Source organism: Melanerpes formicivorus, unplaced genomic scaffold (genome assembly GCF_026170545.1).
Source record: "Melanerpes formicivorus ecotype bairdi unplaced genomic scaffold, bMelFor1.0.p_v2 SCAF_1, whole genome shotgun sequence".
Classification (NCBI taxonomy): Eukaryota; Metazoa; Chordata; class Aves; order Piciformes; family Picidae; genus Melanerpes; species Melanerpes formicivorus.
In genome coordinates, this window is record NW_027142353.1 from 70,244,320 (window position 1) to 70,266,849 (window position 22,530).

Consider the following 22,530-nt stretch of genomic DNA (forward strand, 5'->3'; position numbering starts at 1 on the left):
ACCTCCGACATTATTTTCCGAACTCTCTGTCACTACCTCTTGCAATTTTCCTGGAGATTGATAAAATTCAGGCAGGTCTTTTATTTCCTCAAGTTTAAGACACCTCTGCCCTATACTACACGCAGAGCAACACCTTTTCAACTGTGTCTGCTTCTTATTCTTGGCCTTGTTTTCTTTTTCAAGGGCCAAAACCATTGGATCTGAGGGAGCTCTAACACCACAGTCCCTTTGAAACTCCGGATGCTCTCGGAGATAGAAAAACATATCAGCATATATTGTCTCATCCCATTTCTTTTCTCTTCTTAAAAACAACATCAATTGCAGTAAAGTATCATACTCCAGACTCCCATTTACAGGCCATTTCTCTCCCCCATCTAATTTATATAATGGCCACCACCGGGTACAAAATTTAATTAGAGTCTTTTGATTTGTTGACCCTCCTGGGGGTCCTCCAATTTCCCCCCAGTGGGCAAGTATACAACCAAGTGGGCTATGTCTTGGGATTTCACTACTTTGTCTCCCTCCCATTTTACACAATACAACACAGTACTTTCTTTTTACAGCACACAGAACACAAAACAAATACAAATACAACTACAACAATAATGACCGGTCCTTAGCACACAGTTATTGGCCACACACACTCAGCCACACATTCAAAACCTCTCGTACTTTATGTTCTTTAGGGACCCTCTTGGCCCCTCGCACACTTAAACGGTACTAATAATTCCCTTTGGGACCCCCCTGGTCCCACACTACAGACAATGTTCATGATACATAAACAATGCCTATAGTTACCTTTGGGACCCCCCTGGTCCCAACCCAAGAGCTCTTTTACCTAGGGGTGCAATAAATGCCTCTCTCCCGCGCAGGGCGTCCCCTCGCGACTTACGGAGCTACCCCTTTCATAGAAGCATACCTTCTCTGTGCTGGCAGTCTTGTCTGTTCCTGCAGCGATCTGATGAGCAGCGGAGCTCTCCTCGAGAATTTCTCGGCGGGCCCTGAGAGGTCCGGCTCCTCAGCAGGTCCTGCAGCCAAACAGAGTCGTCCTGCCGCGGTCGCCAAATTGACTTAGAGAATGACACACAAGAGACTCAGTAAGTTTCTTGTATTATGCTTCTATTCTGGCGCGCCTGACACAGGTAGAATCATTTCAAAAGACCTGTGTGTCTTCAGAGAGTTTTGGGCAAGCTTTTATACAAAAAGTTATCTGTCTATAATGACAGGGGTCCAGATGCTTCCTATCTATACAAAGCTTATCTATCCAGATGCTTCCTATCTATACAAAGCTTATCTATCTAAAAGAGCAGAAGTATACATATCATGTAGGTGTCCTTTATCTTATACAAAAGATCATCTTGTCCAAGACTAACAGAAGTAAATCACTGAAAAATCCTGCTATTCCTTATCTATCCAAAGGCTGTCTGCCAACCCCTCTCCCCCTCCCTGCATTCCAGCATTTCAGCTAACAAGCAGAAAATTCTTATCAACTCTGTTGTTCTGTTAATGAGACTTTTCTGTTCATCAGGAGGTGCTGGCTGGGCAGTTTGCTTTATTTTGTGCCTTTTTGGGGGTGAATCAAAGGGAGTGGGTGGATTGTGGGTGGGCTGGTTCTGCCACGTGGGGCAGGGGGCTGCTGCAGCAGAGGAGCAGGTGAGCGAGGACTGGGGGCCCCCCCCCTAAAGTGCTGAAAATTCTCCGAGGGGACCACACTATCTTTAAAAGTGTAAGTACTGGGGTGAGGCGAGGCGGAGGCAAACCTCTGGTTTGCAGCTGGAAAGGGAGGGCTTGGAGTGACTGGTGCGTAAGAAAGCTTTGGAAACGACCCCTGTCTGCCCTCTCTGCTTCTAAAAGGCTTTTAGCATTGGAAAATAAAACCCACGTGGGGGCCCGGCTGCTGCCCACGCCCAGGGAGGTGCTCAGTGCTGCCACCCGGTGTGTAACGGCCGGCAGTGCAGCCGTGCCGCGGCGTGTGCCGCCCCGGGGGAGCTCAATGCTGCCACCCGGTGTGTAACGGCCGGCAGTGCAGCCGTGCCGCGGCGTGTGCCGCCCCGTGGGAGCTCAATGCTGCCACCCGGTGTGTAACGGCCGGCAGTGCTGGCGGAACGAACGTTTTTCTGACAGCTCTTGGAGGAACATTTCTGTACAGGTGTTCCCCAGGGCTCCTCAGCTGCTCAGAACTCAACGTGTTGTCTTGGAGGGGAATAAAAACCATGGAAAGCTGAGCGTGAGGTGACAACGCAGGCACCGCCCCCGCCAGCGTGGCGCCGCCCCCGCCAGCGTGGCGCCGCCCCCGCCAGCGTGGCGCCGCCCCCGCCAGCGTGGCGCCGCCCCCGCCAGCGTGGCGCCGCCCCCGCCAGCGTGGCGCCGCCCCCGCCAGCGTGGCGCCGCCCCCGCCAGCGTGGCGCCGCCCCCGCCAGCGTGGCGCCGCCTCCGCCAGCGTGGCGCCGCCCCCGCCAGCGTGGCGCCGCCCCCGCCAGCGTGGCGCCGCCCCACCCCCGCGTTGCGCCGCCCCACCCCCGCGTGGCGCCGCCCCCCCCCCGCGTGGCGCCGCCCCCCCCGCGTGGCGCCGCCCCCCTCCCGCGTGGCACCGCCCCCCCCAGCGTGTCACCGCCCCCCCCAGCCTGAACCCCACCCCCCAGCATGGCACCGCCCTCAACAACATGGCGCCAGATGCTTTAAAATGGCTCAGTGCAGGGTCGTGGCTGGTAGAGGTTGGAGCTCTTCTGCTGTGTCCCAGGTCAGTGCCAGTCTCTGCTGCTTTGTGGGGTTTCTCTATAGCAGCCGCTGCAGCTGCGTGGGGCTTGGGGGGGTGGCCACCGGCGGGGCAGCGCGGGGCTTTTGGGGGGGGGGGCGTGTCCGGGCTTGGCCGGTGGGGCTCTGCGGGGATGGCGGCTGCTGCCTCAACCGTGCCCAGAGGCCCCGTGGGAGCTCAATGCTGCCACCCGGTGTGTAATGGCCGGCAGTGCAGCCGTGCCGCGGCGTGTGCCGCCCCGGGGGAGCTCAGTGCTCACCCCTGTGTGTAATGGCCGGCAGTGCAGCCGTGCCGCGGCGTGTGCCGCCCCGGGGGAGCTCAGTGCTCAACCCTGTGTGTAATGGCCGGCAGTGCAGCCGTGCCGCGGCGTGTGCCGCCCCGGGGGAGCTCAGTGCTCAACCCTGTGTGTAATGGCCGGCAGTGCAGCCGTGCCGCGGCGTGTGCCGCCCCGTGGGAGCTCAATGCTGCCACCCGGTGTTTAATGGCCGGCAGTGCAGCCGTGCCGCGGCGTGTGCCGCCCCGGGGGAGCTAATTTCTGCAGCCTAACTGCGCTGAATGCTCGAAAATTCTTAGGGGAAGAGCGGAGAGCTTGAGTCGAGCGTCTCTATGGGTCCAGCGCCTGCGCCCTAGCCCGGCTCTGCTCGCGCCAGGGGGGCAGCGTCCCGGTGGTCGCTATGGATACGGCGCCTGCGCCCTAGCCCGGCTCTGCTCGCGCCAGGGGGGCAGCGTCCCGGTGGTCGCTATGGATACGGCGCCCGCGCCGCAGCGGGTCCGGTCCCGCGCACGCGCCCTCCTCGCGGGCTGCGCCCCGCTTTTCTGGCCGGGGGGGCGGGCGCCGCGCTGAGCAGCTTTGGAGCCGGAGCGGTGGCGGAGAGCCCTGATTCGGCGCCTGACGCCGTTCTGTGCCCCAGGGTGCCTGCGAACCGCCGTCCTTTGGCGGGGCAAGGCGTCCTGGCGCATTCGGGGAGCTCGCAGTGCGGTTTCCGGTGTCGCTGCCGGCCCGGGACTCCCAGGTGTGTTCCTTCCGGCGTCTGAAGGTGGTCTGGGGCCATCGGCAGGGCTTTTGGGGGTGACGGAGGAGGTCTGGGGACACCTAAAAGGGTCTGGGGATACGTAAAGTTCTGGTGGGGCCATCTGAAAGGGTCAAGGGTCGTGGAGAGGCAGCTGGGCACCTCCGACGGACCCTTTGGGAGGTCTCTGCAGGCTCCCGTGGGAGCTGGGGGTGTCTCGGGGTGGGTTTGGGTTTGGGTTTGTGCTGCAAACAGCGTTAATAATGACTTAGAGAAAGACACACAAGAGACTCAGTAAGTCTCTTGTATCGTGCTTCTATTCTGGCGCCTGACACAGGTAGGATCATTTCAAAAGAGCTGTGTGTCTTCAGAGAGGTTTGGGCAAACTTTTATACAAAAAGTTATCTGTCTATAATGACAGAGGTCCAGATGCTGCCTATCTATACAAAGCTTATCTATCTAAAAGAGCAGAAGTACACATATCATGCAGGTGTCCTTTATCTTATACAAAAGAGCATCTTGTCCAAGACTAACAGAAGTGAATCACTGACAAATCCTGTTATTCCTTCTCTATCCAAAGGCTGTCTGCCAGCCCCTCTCCTCCTCCCTGCGTCCCAGCATTTCAGCTAACAAGCAGAAAATTCTTATCAACTCTGTGGTTCTGTTAATGAGACTTTTCTGTTCGTCAATTCCCCCCTTTCTCACAGCCAACAGTATATTCCTATACTATATTTTCTTAAGGCAAACTTTGGACCCAGGCTTTCTGAGCTATCTTTCCCATGCTGACAATTGTGGAAGGTACTCTCAGATGTAGTCACCCAGTCTGATGCCCCCCAAGTCCAATTCATTGAGGCTTCCCCAAATAAAGGGGTCCTCATTTGGCCTCGAGGAAGTTCAGTGCATATCCAACAGTTAGAGAGATTAGTTTGCAAAGCCAATTCTTGCCTAACGTGTAAGTACATATTGCCTTCCCATCCCTCAATTTCCTTGCTGTGCTGCAAAGATTTTGAGGGGAATTTCTAGGTATTAACTACAGCCAGGGCAATCCTTCAAGTGCCCTAGGAATGCAGTGAAAACCTTTTGGGAATTGTTCCTGCTCTGGTACTCCTCAAGCTATGAGGAGCTCTTCAGGGCAGCTCCAAGGTTAGGTTTGGATTCTCCTGGAGTCTCACACAGAACGAGTCTCACGATTCCAGTGGTCTAATTTCATAGCTGCATTTTCTTCTCTCTGCCTAGGTGACAGGACGACCTCACTAATGAAGAGAGATAGCCTGAGCTCTGCAGGAACCTTGAACCCAAGCAGCCAGTGCCTTCTGTGAGTACAAGCTGTCCTTGCTCAACGTGGAACTAGTTGAGAGCTGAAGCCAGACCACGCCTTAATTCCCTTAGCTTCCTCTTCTGCAGATTAAACAGTCCCAGTTCCTTCAGCCACTCCTCATAAGACTTGTTATCCAGACCCCTCACCAGCTTTGTGGCCCTTCTCTGGACTCACTCTCTCACAAGGGGTGTCCTGGGGAACACCACTCGTGCCTGGCCGTCCACCGGCTGGGTTTAACTCTGTTCCCCACCGCTCTTGGGGCCCAGCCATCCATCCTGTTCTGCTGTCCAGCAGTCCCTTTGAAAAACAATCCATCTGAAAAAAGAAGTAGCAGAGAAGGAAAGTTGAAGCTGCAAAGATTGCAGTCCCCTCAGTTCTGGTTGTAGCCAGGTGGGGGTTGGTCTCTTCTCCCAGGCAAGCAGCACCAGAGCAAGAGGACACAGTCTCAAGCTGTGCCAGGGGAGGTTTAGGCTGAATGTTAGGAAGAGGTTTACAGCTTGGCCAAAGACTCTTCTGATCCCTGTCTTCTGGTCGTGACCAGCAGCGTGCACGGGTGGCCAAGAAGGCCACTGGCAACCTGGCCAATATCGGGAACAGTGTGGCCAGCAGGAGCAGGGAGGTCATTCTGCCCCTGCACTTGGCACTGGTTAGGGCACACCTTGAGTCCCATGTCCAGTTCTGGGCCCCTCCGTTTAAGCAAGACGTTGAGTTGCTGGAAGGAGTCCGGAGAAGGGCAACAAAGCTGGGGAGGGGTTTGGAGCACAGGCCTGTGAGGAGCGGCTGAGGGAGCTGGGGTTGCTTAGCCTGGAGAAGAGGAGGCTCAGGGGAGACCTTCTTGCTCTCTGCAACTCCCTGAAGGGAGGTTGTAGCCAGGTGGGGGTTGGTCTCTTCTTCCAGGCAAGCAGCAGCAGAACAAGAGGACACAGTCTCAAGCTGTGGCAGGGGAGGTTTAGGCTAGAGGTTAGGAAGAGGTTCTGCACAGAGAGAGTGATTGCCCATTGGAGTGGGCTGCCCAGGGAGGTGGTGGAGTCACCATCTTTGGAGGTGCTCAGGAGGAGACTGGATAGGGTGCTTGGTTGCATGGTTTAGTTGATTAGGTGGTGTTGGATGATAGGTTGGACACGATGATCTTGAAGGTCTCTTCCAACCTGGTCCGGTCCATTCCATTCCAACACCATCTAATCAACTAAACCACGGCACTGAGTGCCTCATCCAGTCTCTTTCTAAACACTTCCAGTGATGGTGACTCCACCACCTCCCTGGGCAGCACATTCCAAAGGCCAATCTCTCTTTCAACCTGCTCTATTCTATTCTATGAAGACCTTCTTCCTAACATCCAGGTTTAATTGGTGAGAGCCACAGACTTGGTTGCTGCCACCCGCTGCTAAGGGGTCTGAGTGGCCCCCAAATGGGGTTTGGAGGCAGGTAAAGGTTTCTTTTGGCATGTGAAGGGGTTTTGTGGGCATCTAGAAGGGGTGTGGAGCCCCCTGAAAGGGTCTGGGATAGTGTCAGAGGGTTCTGGGCTGGTCTACCAGCGGGTCTGGGGACATTAGAAGCGTCTGGGGGTACCTAAAACGGAGCTGGGCGTATCAGATGGGGGGTTTGGGTGCCTCCAAAGGGGTTTTGTGGGCATCTAAGTTGGGGAATCTGGGGGGGTCCTGAAGGAGTTGGGGGGTTCTCCTCAAGCTATGAGCAGACACACAGACAGCTGTTAACGGACTTTCTTTGATCATTCCAGGTCTGGTGTGCTGGGACTGGCAGGACCTTCCTGAGCTGTCCACGTACAGTTTCTGTTGACACTCTTCAGCTCGTACATCCGGTTTGCTGACAGAGGGTGTGGGGTTTGTGGGGCCCGGCAGCGAGACTTTTCCAAAGAGGAGCTCTTCAGGGCAGCTCCAAGGTTAGGTTTGGATTCTCCTGGAGTCGCACACAGAACGAGTCTCACGATTCCAGTGGTCTAATTTCATAGCTGCATTTTCTTCTCTCTGCCTAGGTGACAGGACGACCTCACTAATGAAGAGAGATAGCCTGAGCTCTGCAGGAACCTTGAACCCAAGCAGCCAGTGCCTTCTGTGAGTACAAGCTGTCCTTGCTCAACGTGGAACTAGTTGAGAGCTGAAGCCAGACCATACCTTAATTCCCTCAGCTTCCTCTTCTGCAGATTAAACAGTCCCAGTTCCTTCAGCCACTCCTCGTAAGGCTTGTTATCCAGACCCCTCACCATCTTTGTGGCCCTTCTCTGGACTCACTCTCTCACAAGGGGTGTCCTGGGGAACACCACTCGTGCCCGGCCGTCCACCGGCTGGGTTTAACTCTGTTCCCCACCGCTCTTGGGGCCCAGCCATCCATCCTGTTCTGCTGTCCAGCAGTCCCTTTGAAAAAAAATCCATCTGAAAAAAGAAGTAGCAGAGAAGGAAAGCTGAAGCTGCAAAGATTGCAGTCCCCTCAGTTCTGGTTGTAGCCAGGTGGGGGTTGGTCCCTTCTCCCAGGCAAGCAGCACCAGAGCAAGAGGACACAGTCTCAAGCTGTGCCAGGGGAGGTTTAGGCTGGATGTTAGGAAGAAGGTCTTCATAGAATAGAATAGAGCAGGTTGAAAGAGAGATTGGCCTTTGGAACGTGCTGCTCAGGGAGGTGGTGCCCAGGGAGTCACCATCACTGGAAGTGTTTAGAAAGAGACTGGATGAGGCACTCAGTGCCGTGGTTTAGTTGATTAGATGGTGTTGGAATGGAATGGAATAGAATAGAATAGAATAGACCAGACCGAGTAGGAAGAGACCTTCAAGATCATCGTGTCCAACCTATCATCCAACACCACCTAATTAACTAAACCATGCAACCAAGCACCCTATCCAGTCTCCTCCTGAACACCTCCAAAGATGGTGACTCCAGCACCTCCCTGGGCAGCCCATTCCAATGGGCCATCACTCTCTCTGTGCAGAACCTCTTCCTAACCTCTAGCCTAAACCTCCCCTGGTGCAGCCTGAGACTGTGTCCTCTTGTTGGGCCCGGTGATGATCAAAGTTCTTTTCCAAGCTGCTTACTCCTGTTTGGTTTTATTCTCCTGCATGAATTGTCAGTTCAAAGCACTCGAGAGAAATGGTGTGATGGCTGTGCTGCAAAGCATCAGACTGGGGACCGAAAGACAACCTCCTGTGGATCGATGTACTGGGATATTCCAGGAACCTCTGTGCTGCCATAGACCTGGACTTAAACTCGTTCCAGATGCCGCGGTGTGTTCCACATGACAATCGCACTCGGCACGTGAAGAGTGGCCAAGAGACTTCCCTTGTTTCCTTTGTGGAAGGCTTTTGTGTGTCCCCCGGCCCCGGGGGCCGTGTTCCTCTCGGGCAGGCTGCGGACGAGGCTGCCCTCGGCAGCAGGCGTGCCGCAAGCGGAGCGGCGAAGCTGTGTTCCTGGCAGTTCTCTCTCCGCCTGGATCAGCACGAAGGTGCCGGCCAACAAGGACTTGCACTGACACAGGGTCAGAGAGCTGAGAGCACCAAAGGATTTGATTGGTGAGAGCAACAGACTTGGTTGCTGCCACCCGCTGCTAAGTGGCCCCCTAATGGGGTTTGGAGGCAGGTAAAGGTTTCTTTTGGCGTGTGAAGGGGTTTTGTGGGCATCTAGTAGGGGTGTGGAGCCCCCTGAAAGGGTCTGGGATAGTGTCAGGGGGTTCTGGGCTGGTCCACCAGCGGGTCTGGGGACATTGGAAGCATCTGGGGGTACCTAAAGTGGAGCTGGGTGTTTCAGATGGGGGGTTTGGGTGCAACCAAAGGGGTTTTGTGGGCATCTAAGTTGGAGAATCTGTGGGGGTCCTGAAGGAGTTGGGGGGTTCTCAGTGAGGTTTTGGAGTCTCTATGGAGTCCCTGTTGTATCTTGGGTCTGCCGTGGGATTGGTAGTGACTGGGTGCTCCGGTTTTGGTGGCTCCAGGGCAGCAGGTACCCACAGGGCTGTGCCTTGCTTTATGTTCCCCAGCTGTGGGCCAAGCAGGAGCCCCAGGGGAAGGGAATTTCAGCATGTGGCGGGTGATAGTGGAGGCGACTTCCTGACAAAATGGCTTTGGGGGTTTGGTTAGGTCTTGTTTTTATGGTTGACTCACTCTTGCTTTCTTTCCTTTTTTTTCAGGGAGCTTAACTGCTTTGCCTGAGGACCAGTTGCAGATTTGTATTCGGCCTCAGCCACAAGCCCTGACACGGAGCGGGGTGCTTTGGTGTCAGAATGTGGAGCTGTTGGAAACCCAATTGCTCACTGAAAAAAAGAAAAGGAATAATTTGTCATAAAAAAATCCCCACAGTTCCTGTAAGCTTTCGAGTTCCTACTTAATAATATAAAGCAGTTTGTGGTTTGGTTGGTTTGGTTTTTTTCTTGTTGTGCTGCAAAGATTTTGATAGGAATTTCTAGGTATTAACTACAGCCAGAGCAAGCCTCTACTTGCCCTGGGAACGCAGTGAAAACCTTTTGGGAATTGGTTCTGCTCTGTTACTCCTCAAGCTATGAGCAGACGCACAGACAGTTGTTAACAGAGTTTCTTTGTGCATTCCAGGTCCGGTGTGTTCAGACCGGCAGGATCTTCCTGGGCCATCCGATTACGGTTTCCGTTGACACTTTTCAGCCCTTACATCCGGTTTGCCGACAGAGGACGTTGGTTTGTGGGCCCTGGCAGCGACAGTTTTCCAAAGAGGAGCTCTAAGGCCAGCTGCAAGGTTAGGTTTGGATTCTCCTGGGGTGCCTGTGCTTGAAAGCCCCCCAGAGGCCGTGCAGAGTGGTGCTCGCAGTAGCTCTGTGCAAGTCTGCCGTGGGCTCAGGAGGCCAGTATCTAGAGAGAGGGAAGGACAGAGACACTTCTAAGACAGTTTTAAAGAAATAATTATGAGAAGAGGCAAATTAATTCTGGGGACTCATGTGATATATCTGTTTAAGAGAAAAAAAAATGAAGGAGGTTTCTGACCATAACCAGGCTGACAAAGCACAGTAATGTGGTTTCCTATGGGATTCAACTCCTCCTGCATTGCACAGGACACTTCAACAGCTGTCCTGACGAGCTATAAGTAATGAACTTAATCCACCCTGTGCGAGCAATGGGGCAAAAGATTACAAAATCCATGTATGCAGTTGAGATGTGTTACGTTGGGACGCCCAGGATACACCTGATCAAGCTCTCCTAGTGTTTAGACGCAAGATGGAAGAAGGAAGGGGGAAGACAGAGCAGAAGGTCTATTTAAATATGAAACTCCTAGGCTGAAAGAAAAGAAAAACATTTTAAAGAGCACTCAGTGAGACTCTGTCACCAGCATAGCTAATCACAGAATCACTGAGTGTTAGGGGTTGGAAGGGACCCCAAAATAGCATCCGGTCCAACCCCTGTGCCAGTGCAGGATCACCTGGGGCAGGTTTTGAATGTCTCCAGAGACTCCACTAACTCTCTGGGCAGCCTGCTCCAGGGCTCTGGCACACACAGTGAAAAGGTTTTCCCTTCTGTTCCTGCGGAACTTCCTCCTTTTATTCGTCGGACACAGCGGAGCCGCTGGGTCGTGTTGCTGCGGCAAGGTGACCACCCTGTAGTTCAGGGCCTGGGTCTGTGCCTTCATGGCAGCCTGTTCCCTTGGCACCCTGTCAGCTTAACAGCCTTGTACTCGGGGCCTGTGTGACGAGTTGTGGAGCCCTCCATCCCCCTTCTGTCCCCAGCAGCAGCCCAAGGTCCCTGTAAGCAGGGCTGGGGAGGCTGCTTTAGGCAGCTGACAGGAACCAACCTTGCCTGGCCCTTAGGGGGCTGAGGTCAGTCCCTGGGCTCCTGAAGAGGTGGTGTTGCGCTGCTGCCAGGAGGGCCGGCCCGTAGGTGGGGCACGGGCCAGAGCCTGTGGCTCTCTGTGGGGCTTTTTGGGGGTGCTGCTGAGGCCTCACTCTGTCCTGTTGGCATCCTTTGTCAGGGTAGCCAGATCCTAGGCCCGATGTCTATCGTTAGCTCAATCGCAGAATTTCCTCGTCTGCTGTTCCTGTCCGTAAATTTTTGCCAGTGCTTCTGTAATAAAAAGGTTTTTATTTCTCCTGTAACTTGCAAGCTGGTGACCTCCTTAGGAGCACCACTGTGTTGTTCACAAAGTTCTTTGCTGTTGCAAAGCTGGGAGAAGTGTGAGGTTCAGCTGATGAAGTTTCTCTCTTTTAGAAGTGTCTGCTCAGCCGTCCTCTTCCTGGATCTCGGAGCTTTGTCTCTCCCTGTTTGCGGTGCCCCGACAAGGACTTGTGCCGACACATCCTCGGGAAGCTGAAACCACCAAAGGGTTTAATGGGTTTGAGACAAAATTCACCCAACTCCTTCTGCGGTGGTGTACGGGAAAGAGTCGGTAGGGGAAGCCGCAGGACAGCCTGCAGCAAAGCTCAGGACTTGTTCCCTCGCCTCTGCCTTCTGCACGTCTCCTCGTCGGCCGCCTGTAAGCGAGACGCTTCACCAGCTGGCTTGTTTGAATTCAGCAAAGTTATGGCATGGAAGTTACCTGGTAGGAGTCGTTGCTAAACAGATGCAGTTGAAGCTTTGTATCTTCCGTTCTCTCTACTAGTTATTCTAATCTTGCCCTGTTGGTTTAGCCCATCAGTTTTCATGTTCTCTTCATCTATTAGTAGCAGAAGAAAGGGCCCCTTGATTCCAGTATTTCTTGCTGTAGTTCAGAGGTAGAGTTGGCTTTCCCTCTGACCTTTTACACTTTTACTTTGTGTTAAGTGGAACCCAAAACTGAATAGGATACTTTGTGTAAAGCTTGAGCAGCCCTTAACTTTCGAATTATTATACTGCATGCACTACTGCTTTGCAACATTCACAGGACTGTGGTGGTGTCAGATGGTTCACTTGCATTTAGCTCCTCAGGGGCCAGGCCTTCCTTTGGGCTGATAGTCTTGGCCAAAGCTGCAATGTTCAGTCCTTGCTGTGAAAGGCAGGAGGTGCTGGCTGGGCAGTTTGCTTTATTTTGTGCCTTTTTGGGGGTGAATCAAAGGGAGTGGGGGGATTGTGGGTGGGCTGGTTCTGCCACGTGGGGCAGGGGGCTGCTTCAGCAGAGGAGCAGGTGAGCGAGGACTGGGGGCCCCCCCCTAAAGTGCTGAAAATTCTCCGAGGGGACCACACTATCTTTAAAAGTGTAAGTACTGGGGTGAGGCGAGGCGGAGGCAAACCTCTGGTTTGCAGCTGGAAAGGGAGGGCTTGGAGTGACTGGTGCGTAAGAAAGCTTTGGAAACGACCCCTGTCTGCCCTCTCTGCTTCTAAAAGGCTTTTAGCATTGGAAAATAAAACCCACGTGGGGGCCCGGCTGCTGCCCACGCCCAGGGAGGTGCTCAGTGCTGCCACCCGGTGTGTAACGGCCGGCAGTGCAGCCGTGCCGCGGCGTGTGCCGCCCCGGGGGAGCTCAATGCTGCCACCCGGTGTGTAACGGCCGGCAGTGCAGCCGTGCCGCGGCGTGTGCCGCCCCGTGGGAGCTCAATGCTGCCACCCGGTGTGTAACGGCCGGCAGTGCTGGCGGAACGAACGTTTTTCTGACAGCTCTTGGAGGAACATTTCTGTACAGGTGTTCCCCAGGGCTCCTCAGCTGCTCAGAACTCAACGTGTTGTCTTGGAGGGGAATAAAAACCATGGAAAGCTGAGCGTGAGGTGACAACGCAGGCACCGCCCCCGCCAGCGTGGCGCCGCCCCCCGCCAGCGTGGCGCCGCCCCCGCCAGCGTGGCGCCGCCCCCGCCAGCGTGGCGCCGCCCCCGCCAGCGTGGCGCCGCCCCCGCCAGCGTGGCGCCGCCCCCGCCAGCGTGGCGCCGCCCCCGCCAGCGTGGCGCCGCCCCCGCCAGCGTGGCGCCGCCCCCGCCAGCGTGGCGCCGCCCCCGCCAGCGTGGCGCCGCCCCCGCCAGCGTGGCGCCGCCCCCGCCAGCGTGGCGCCGCCCCCGCCAGCGTGGCGCCGCCCCCGCCAGCGTGGCGCCGCCCCCGCCAGCGTGGCGCCGCCCCCGCCAGCGTGGCGCCGCCCCCGCCAGCGTGGCGCCGCCCCCGCCAGCGTGGCGCCGCCCCCGCCAGCGTGGCGCCGCCCCCGCCAGCGTGGCGCCGCCCCCGCCAGCGTGGCGCCGCCCCCGCCAGCGTGGCGCCGCCCCCCCCGCGTGGCGCCGCCCCCCTCCCGCGGCGCCGCCCCCCTCCCGCGTGACACCGCCCCCCCCAGCGTGTCACCGCCCCCCCAGCCTGAACCCCACCCCCCAGCATGGCACCGCCCTCAACAACATGGCGCCAGATGCTTTAAAATGGCTCAGTGCAGGGTCGTGGCTGGTAGAGGTTGGAGCTCTTCTGCTGTGTCCCAGGTCAGTGCCAGTCTCTGCTGCTTTGTGGGGTTTCTCTATAGCAGCCGCTGCAGCTGCGCGGGGCTTGGGGGGGTGGCCACCGGCGGGGCAGCGCGGGGCTTTTGGGGGGGGGGGCGTGTCCGGGCTTGGCCGGTGGGGCTCTGCGGGGATGGCGGCTGCTGCCTCAACCGTGCCCAGAGGCCCCGTGGGAGCTCAATGCTGCCACCCGGTGTGTAATGGCCGGCAGTGCAGCCGTGCCGCGGCGTGTGCCGCCCCGGGGGAGCTCAGTGCTCAACCCTGTGTGTAATGGCCGGCAGTGCAGCCGTGCCGCGGCGTGTGCCGCCCCGGGGGAGCTCAGTGCTCAACCCTGTGTGTAATGGCCGGCAGTGCAGCCGTGCCGCGGCGTGTGCCGCCCCGGGGGAGCTCAATGCTGCCACCCGGTGTGTAATGGCCGGCAGTGCAGCCGTGCCGCGGCGTGTGCTGCCCCGGGGGAGCTCAATGCTGCCACCCGGTGTGTAATGGCCGGCAGTGCAGCCGTGCCGCGGCGTGTGCCGCCCCGGGGGAGCTAATTTCTGCAGCCTAACTGCGCTGAATGCTCGAAAATTCTTAGGGGAAGAGCGGAGAGCTTGAGTCGAGCGTCGCTATGGGTCCAGCGCCTGCGCCCTAGCCCGGCTCTGCTCGCGCCAGGGGGGCAGCGTCCCGGTGGTCGCTATGGATACGGCGCCTGCGCCCTAGCCCGGCTCTGCTCGCGCCAGGGGGGCAGCGTCCCGGTGGTCGCTATGGATACGGCGCCCGCGCCGCAGCGGGTCCGGTCCCGCGCACGCGCCCTCCTCGCGGGCTGCGCCCCGCTTTTCTGGCCGGGGGGGCGGGCGCCGCGCTGAGCAGCTTTGGAGCCGGAGCGGTGGCGGAGAGCCCTGATTCGGCGCCTGACGCCGTTCTGGCCCCAGGGTGCCTGCGAACCGCCGTCCTTTGGCGGGGCAAGGCGTCCTGGCGCATTCGGGGAGCTCGCAGTGCGGTTTCCGGTGTCGCTGCCGGCCCGGGACTCCCAGGTGTGTTCCTTCCGGCGTCTGAAGGTGGTCTGGGGCCATCGGCAGGGCTTTTGGGGGTGACGGAGGAGGTCTGGGGACACCTAAAAGGGTCTGGGGATATGTAAAGTTCTGGTGGGGCCATCTGAAAGGATCAAGGGTCGTGGAGAGGCAGCTAGGCACCTCCGACGGACCCTTTGGGAGGTCTCTGCAGGCTCCCGTGGGAGCTGGGGGTGTCTCGGGGTGGGTTTGGGTTTGGGTTTGTGCTGCAAACAGCGTTGATAATGACTTAGAGAAAGACACACAAGAGACTCAGTAAGTCTCTTGTATCGTGCTTCTATTCTGGCGCCTGACACAGGTAGGATCATTTCAAAAGAGCTGTGTGTCTTCAGAGAGGTTTGGGCAAACTTTTATACAAAAAGTTATCTGTCTATAATGACAGAGGTCCAGATGCTGCCTATCTATACAAAGCTTATCTATCTAAAAGAGCAGAAGTACACATATCATGCAGGTGTCCTTTATCGTATACAAAAGAGCATCTTGTCCAAGACTAACAGAAGTGAATCACTGACAAATCCTGTTATTCCTTCTCTATCCAAAGGCTGTCTGCCAGCCCCTCTCCTCCTCCCTGCGTCCCAGCATTTCAGCTAACAAGCGGAAAATTCTTATCAACTCTGTGGTTCTGTTAATGAGACTTTTCTGTTCATCAGTTCCCCCCTTTCTCACAGCCAACAGTATATTCCTATACTATATTTTCTTAAGGCAAACTTTGGACCCAGGCTTTCTGAGCTATCTTTCCCATGCTGACAATTGTGGAAGGTACTCTCAGATGTAGTCACCCAGTCTGATGCCCCCCAAGTCCAATTCATTGAGGCTTCCCCAAATAAAGGGGTCCTCATTTGGCCTCGAGGAAGTTCAGTGCATATCCAACAGTTAGAGAGATTAGTTTGCAAAGCCAATTCTTGCCTAACGTGTAAGTACATATTGCCTTCCCATCCCTCAATTTCCTTGCTGTGCTGCAAAGATTTTGAGGGGAATTTCTAGGTATTAACTACAGCCAGGGCAATCCTTCAAGTGCCCTAGGAATGCAGTGAAAACCTTTTGGGAATTGTTCCTGCTCTGGTACTCCTCAAGCTATGAGGAGCTCTTCAGGGCAGCTCCAAGGTTAGGTTTGGATTCTCCTGGAGTCTCACACAGAACGAGTCTCACGATTCCAGTGGTCTAATTTCATAGCTGCATTTTCTTCTCTCTGCCTAGGTGACAGGACGACCTCACTAATGAAGAGAGATAGCCTGAGCTCTGCAGGAACCTTGAACCCAAGCAGCCAGTGCCTTCTGTGAGTACAAGCTGTCCTTGCTCAACGTGGAACTAGTTGAGAGCTGAAGCCAGACCACGCCTTAATTCCCTTAGCTTCCTCTTCTGCAGATTAAACAGTCCCAGTTCCTTCAGCCACTCCTCATAAGACTTGTTATCCAGACCCCTCACCATCTTTGTGGCCCTTCTCTGGACTCACTCTCTCACAAGGGGTGTCCTGGGGAACACCACTCGTGCCCGGCCGTCCACCGGCTGGGTTTAACTCTGTTCCCCACTGCTCTTGGGGCCCAGCCATCCATCCTGTTCTGCTGTCTAGCAGTCCCTTTGAAAAACAATCCATCTGAAAAAAGAAGTAGCAGAGAAGGAAAGCTGAAGCTGCAAAGATTGCAGTCCCCTCAGTTCTGGTTGTAGCCAGGTGGGGGTTGGTCTCTTCTCCCAGGCAAGCAGCACCAGAGCAAGAGGACACAGTCTCAAGCTGTGCCAGGGGAGGTTTAGGCTGAATGTTAGGAAGAGGTTTACAGCTTGGCCAAAGACTCTTCTGATCCCTGTCTTCTGGTCGTGACCAGCAGCGTGCACGGGTGGCCAAGAAGGCCACTGGCAACCTGGCCAATATCGGGAACAGTGTGGCCAGCAGGAGCAGGGAGGTCATTCTGCCCCTGCACTTGGCACTGGTTAGGGCACACCTTGAGTCCCGTGTCCAGTTCTGGGCCCCTCCGTTTAAGCAAGACGTTGAGTTGCTGGAAGGAGTCCGGAGAAGGGCAACAAAGCTGGGGAGGGGTTTGGAGCACAGGCCTGTGAGGAGCGGCTGAGGGAGCTGGGGTTGCTTAGCCTGGAGAAGAGGAGGCTCAGGGGAGACCTTCTTGCTCTCTGCAACTCCCTGAAGGGAGGTTGTAGCCAGGTGGGGGTTGGTCTCTTCTTCCAGGCAAGCAGCAGCAGAACAAGAGGACACAGTCTCAAGCTGTGGCAGGGGAGGTTTAGGCTAGAGGTTAGGAAGAGGTTCTGCACAGAGAGAGTGATTGCCCATTGGAGTGGGCTGCCCAGGGAGGTGGTGGAGTCACCATCTTTGGAGGTGTTCAGGAGGAGACTGGATAGGGTGCTTGGTTGCATGGTTTAGTTGATTAGGTGGTGTTGGATGATAGGTTGGACACGATGATCTTGAAGGTCTCTTCCAACCTGGTCCGGTCCATTCCATTCCAACACCATCTAATCAACTAAACCACGGCACTGAGTGCCTCATCCAGTCTCTTTCTAAACACTTCCAGTGATGGTGACTCCACCACCTCCCTGGGCAGCACATTCCAAAGGCCAATCTCTCTTTCAACCTGCTCTATTCTATTCTATGAAGACCTTCTTCCTAACATCCAGGTTTAATTGGTGAGAGCCACAGACTTGGTTGCTGCCACCCGCTGCTAAGGGGTCTGAGTGGCCCCCAAATGGGGTTTGGAGGCAGGTAAAGGTTTCTTTTGGCGTGTGAAGGGGTTTTGTGGGCATCTAGAAGGGGTGTGGAGCCCCCTGAAAGGGTCTGGGATAGTGTCAGGGGGTTCTGGGCTGGTCTACCAGCGGGTCTGGGGACATTAGAAGCGTCTGGGGGTACCTAAAATGGAGCTGAGCGTATCAGATGGGGGGTTTGGGTGCCTCCAAAGGGGTTTTGTGGGCATCTAAGTTGGGGAATCTGGGGGGGTCCTGAAGGAGTTGGGGGGTTCTCCTCAAGCTATGAGCAGACACACAGACAGCTGTTAACGGACTTTCTTTGATCATTCCAGGTCTGGTGTGCTGGGACTGGCAGGACCTTCCTGAGCTGTCCACGTACAGTTTCTGTCGACACTCTTCAGCTCGTACATCCGGTTTGCTGACAGAGGGTGTGGGGTTTGTGGGGCCCGGCAGCGAGACTTTTCCAAAGAGGAGCTCTTCAGGGCAGCTCCAAGGTTAGGTTTGGATTCTCCTGGAGTCGCACACAGAACGAGTCTCACGATTCCAGTGGTCTAATTTCATAGCTGCATTTTCTTCTCTCTGCCTAGGTGACAGGACGACCTCACTAATGAAGAGAGATAGCCTGAGCTCTGCAGGAACCTTGAACCCAAGCAGCCAGTGCCTTCTGTGAGTACAAGCTGTCCTTGCTCAACGTGGAACTAGTTGAGAGCTGAAGCCAGACCATACCTTAATTCCCTCAGCTTCCTCTTCTGCAGATTAAACAGTCCCAGTTCCTTCAGCCACTCCTCGTAAGGCTTGTTATCCAGACCCCTCACCATCTTTGTGGCCCTTCTCTGGACTCACTCTCTCACAAGGGGTGTCCTGGGGAACACCACTCGTGCCTGGCCGTCCACCGGCTGGGTTTAACTCTGTTCCCCACCGCTCTTGGGGCCCAGCCATCCATCCTGTTCTGCTGTCCAGCAGTCCCTTTGAAAAAAAATCCATCTGAAAAAAGAAGTAGCAGAGAAGGAAAGCTGAAGCTGCAAAGATTGCAGTCCCCTCAGTTCTGGTTGTAGCCAGGTGGGGGTTGGTCCCTTCTCCCAGGCAAGCAGCACCAGAGCAAGAGGACACAGTCTCAAGCTGTGCCAGGGGAGGTTTAGGCTGGATGTTAGGAAGAAGGTCTTCATAGAATAGAATAGAGCAGGTTGAAAGAGAGATTGGCCTTTGGAATGTGCTGCTCAGGGAGGTGGTGCCCAGGGAGTCACCATCACTGGAAGTGTTTAGAAAGAGACTGGATGAGGCACTCAGTGCCATGGTTTAGTTGATTAGATGGTGTTGGAATGGAATGGAATAGAATAGAATAGAATAGACCAGACCGAGTAGGAAGAGACCTTCAAGATCATCGTGTCCAACCTATCATCCAACACCACCTAATTAACTAAACCATGCAACCAAGCACCCTATCCAGTCTCCTCCTGAACACCTCCAAAGATGGTGACTCCAGCACCTCCCTGGGCAGCCCATTCCAATGGGCCATCACTCTCTCTGTGCAGAACCTCTTCCTAACCTCTAGCCTAAACCTCCCCTGGTGCAGCCTGAGACTGTGTCCTCTTGTTGGGCCCGGTGATGATCAAAGTTCTTTTCCAAGCTGCTTACTCCTGTTTGGTTTTATTCTCCTGCATGAATTGTCAGTTCAAAGCACTCGAGAGAAATGGTGTGATGGCTGTGCTGCAAAGCATCAGACTGGGGACCGAAAGACAACCTCCTGTGGATCGATGTACCGGGATATTCCAGGAACCTCTGTGCTGCCATAGACCTGGACTTAAACTCGTTCCAGATGCCGCGGTGTGTTCCACATGACAATCGCACTCGGCACGTGAAGAGTGGCCAAGAGACTTCCCTTGTTTCCTTTGTGGAAGGCTTTTGTGTGTCCCCCGGCCCCGGGGGCCGTGTTCCTCTCGGGCAGGCTGCGGACGAGGCTGCCCTCGGCAGCAGGCGTGCCGCAAGCGGAGCGGCGAAGCTGTGTTCCTGGCAGTTCTCTCTCCGCCTGGATCAGGACGAAGGTGCCGGCCGACAAGGACTTGCACTGACACAGGGTCAGAGAGCTGAGAGCACCAAAGGGTTTAATTGGTGAGAGCAACAGACTTGGTTGCTGCCACCCGCTGCTAAGTGGCCCCCTAATGGGGTTTGGAGGCAGGTAAAGGTTTCTTTTGGCGTGTGAAGGGGTTTTGTGGGCATCTAGAAGGGGTGTGGAGCCCCCTGAAAGGGTCTGGGATAGTGTCAGGGGGTTCTGGGCTGGTCCACCAGCGGGTCTGGGGACATTGGAAGCATCTGGGGGTACCTAAAGTGGAGCTGGGTGTTTCAGATGGGGGGTTTGGGTGCAACCAAAGGGGTTTTGTGGGCATCTAAGTTGGAGAATCTGTGGGGGTCCTGAAGGAGTTGGGGGGTTCTCAGTGAGGTTTTGGAGTCTCTATGGAGTCCCTGTTGTATCTTGGGTCTGCCGTGGGATTGGTAGTGACTGGGTGCTCCGGTTTTGGTGGCTCCAGGGCAGCAGGTACCCACAGGGCTGTGCCTTGCTTTATGTTCCCCAGCTGTGGGCCAAGCAGGAGCCCCAGGGGAAGGGAATTTCAGCATGTGGCGGGTGATAGTGGAGGCGACTTCCTGACAAAATGGCTTTGGGGGTTTGGTTAGGTCTTGTTTTTATGGTTGACTCACTCTTGCTTTCTTTCCTTTTTTTTCAGGGAGCTTAACTGCTTTGCCTGAGGACCAGTTGCAGATTTGTATTCGGCCTCAGCCACAAGCCCTGACACGGAGCGGGGTGCTTTGGTGTCAGAATGTGGAGCTGTTGGAAACCCAATTGCTCACTGAAAAAAAGAAAAGGAATAATTTGTCATAAAAAAATCCCCACAGTTCCTGTAAGCTTTCGAGTTCCTACTTAATAATATAAAGCAGTTTGTGGTTTGGTTGGTTTGGTTTTTTTCTTGTTGTGCTGCAAAGATTTTGATAGGAATTTCTAGGTATTAACTACAGCCAGAGCAAGCCTCTACTTGCCCTGGGAACGCAGTGAAAACCTTTTGGGAATTGGTTCTGCTCTGTTACTCCTCAAGCTATGAGCAGACGCACAGACAGTTGTTAACAGAGTTTCTTTGTGCATTCCAGGTCCGGTGTGTTCAGACCGGCAGGATCTTCCTGGGCCATCCGATTACGGTTTCCGTTGACACTTTTCAGCCCTTACATCCGGTTTGCCGACAGAGGACGTTGGTTTGTGGGCCCTGGCAGCGACAGTTTTCCAAAGAGGAGCTCTAAGGCCAGCTGCAAGGTTAGGTTTGGATTCTCCTGGGGTGCCTGTGCTTGAAAGCCCCCCAGAGGCCGTGCAGAGTGGTGCTCGCAGTAGCTCTGTGCAAGTCTGCCGTGGGCTCAGGAGGCCAGTATCTAGAGAGAGGGAAGGACAGAGACACTTCTAAGACAGTTTTAAAGAAATAATTATGAGAAGAGGCAAATTAATTCTGGGGACTCATGTGATATATCTGTTTAAGAGAAAAAAAAATGAAGGAGGTTTCTGACCATAACCAGGCTGACAAAGCACAGTAATGTGGTTTCCTATGGGATTCAACTCCTCCTGCATTGCACAGGACACTTCAACAGCTGTCCTGACAAGCTCTAAGTAATGAACTTAATCCACCCTGTGCGAGCAATGGGGCAAAAGATTACAAAATCCATGTATGCAGTTGAGATGTGTTACGTTGGGACGCCCAGGATACAGCTCATCAAGCTCTCCTAGTGTTTAGACGCAAGATGGAAGAAGGAAGGGGGAAGACAGAGCAGAAGGTATATTTAAATATGAAACTCCTAGGCTGAAAGAAAAGAAAAACATTTTAAAGAGCACTCAGTGAGACTCTGTCACCAGCATAGCTAATCACAGAATCACTGAGTGTTAGGGGTTGGAAGGGACCCCAAAATAGCATCCGGTCCAACCCCTGTGCCAGTGCAGGATCACCTGGGGCAGGTTTTGAATGTCTCCAGAGACTCCACTAACTCTCTGGGCAGCCTGCTCCAGGGCTCTGGCACACACAGTGAAAAGGTTTTCCCTTCTGTTCCTGCGGAACTTCCTCCTTTTATTCGTCGGACGCAGCGAAGCCGCTGGGTCATGTTGCTGCGGCAAGGTGACCCACCCTGTAGTTCAGGGCCTGGGTCTGTGCCTTCATGGCAGCCTGTTCCCTTGGCACCCTGTCAGCTTAACAGCCCTGTACTCGGGGCCTGTGTGACGAGTTGTGGAGCCCTCCATCCCCCTTCTGTCCCCAGCAGCAGCCCAAGGTCCCTGTAAGCAGGGCTGGGGAGGCTGCTTTAGGCAGCTGACAGGAACCAACCTTGCCTGGCCCTTAGGGGGCTGAGGTCAGTCCCTGGGCTCCTGAAGAGGTGGTGTTGCGCTGCTGCCAGGAGGGCCGGCCCGTAGGTGGGGCACGGGCCAGAGCCTGTGGCTCTCTGTGGGGCTTTTTGGGGGTGCTGCTGAGGCCTCACTCTGTCCTGTTGGCATCCTTTGTCAGGGTAGCCAGATCCTAGGCCCGATGTCTATCGTTAGCTCAATCGCAGAATTTCCTCGTCTGCTGTTCCTGTCCGTAAATTTTTGCCAGTGCTTCTGTAATAAAAAGGTTTTTATTTCTCCTGTAACTTGCAAGCTGGTGACCTCCTTAGGAGCACCACTGTGTTGTTCACAAAGTTCTTTGCTGTTGCAAAGCTGGGAGAAGTGTGAGGTTCAGCTGATGAAGTTTCTCTCTTTAGGAGTGTCTGCTCAGCCGTCCTCTTCCTGGATCTCGGAGCTTTGTCTCTCCCTGTTTGCGGTGCCCCGACAAGGACTTGTGCCGACACATCCTCGGGAAGCTGAAACCACCAAAGGGTTTAATGGGTGAGAGCAAAGCTCAGCTGTGTGCTGAAGCTGCAAACCTTGCCCAGAAGGCTGTCCCCGGCTCGGGGTGATAAAAAGAACAGGAGCGTAGCCGCTCGGCTGTCTTTCCTTCTGTGATGCCACAGGGGGGTGGGCGAGGATACAGCAGAGGAGCAGTGAGGGAGGGGTGAGGGCAGCCTCCCACAAAGGCTGCTTGCAGACCTGAAATGCCAAATGTTTGAAATGCCAGGACGTTCTTGGAGGGGAGGGAAAGCCCCGGGAAAGTGTAAGAGTGATTGTGAGGTGTTCCAGCAGAGGAACAGCGGTGCTGCTTATTGAGAGATTGCAGAAGGGCAGTGATTTGTGTGCAGAAAGGCCTTGACGTGACCCCCCTCTGTTCTGTAGAAAGGCTTCTAGAGGAGAAAAGCACATCCTGAGCAGAGCCACGGGGGGGTGTGGGGTGTGGTTTGAAACAGAAATAGCAACTGTCTCTCAATTAAAACAGTGGATTGTCTTTCA

General features: G+C 55.2%; 2 long non-coding RNA genes across 3 annotated transcripts; both read left to right on the forward strand.

Annotated features, from left to right (window-relative positions):
• The first annotated feature begins 6,881 nt into the window (after positions 1 to 6,881).
• Positions 6,882 to 11,893, forward strand: LOC137445167 (uncharacterized). 2 transcript variants are annotated; one of them, XR_010988347.1, is made up of 6 exons: positions 6,882 to 6,983; positions 7,077 to 7,155; positions 8,161 to 8,665; positions 9,210 to 9,383; positions 9,628 to 9,787; positions 11,248 to 11,893. It is a non-coding gene; the product is annotated as an uncharacterized lncRNA (long non-coding RNA). The 2 variants fall into 2 exon arrangements; XR_010988346.1 differs by having other exon boundaries at positions 8,161 to 9,383.
• A 3,769-nt stretch (positions 11,894 to 15,662) lies between these two features.
• LOC137443913 (uncharacterized) lies at positions 15,663 to 22,530 on the forward strand. The gene is made up of 7 exons (XR_010988026.1): positions 15,663 to 15,741; positions 17,483 to 17,644; positions 17,738 to 17,816; positions 18,822 to 19,326; positions 19,871 to 20,044; positions 20,289 to 20,448; positions 21,909 to 22,530. It is a non-coding gene; the product is annotated as an uncharacterized lncRNA (long non-coding RNA).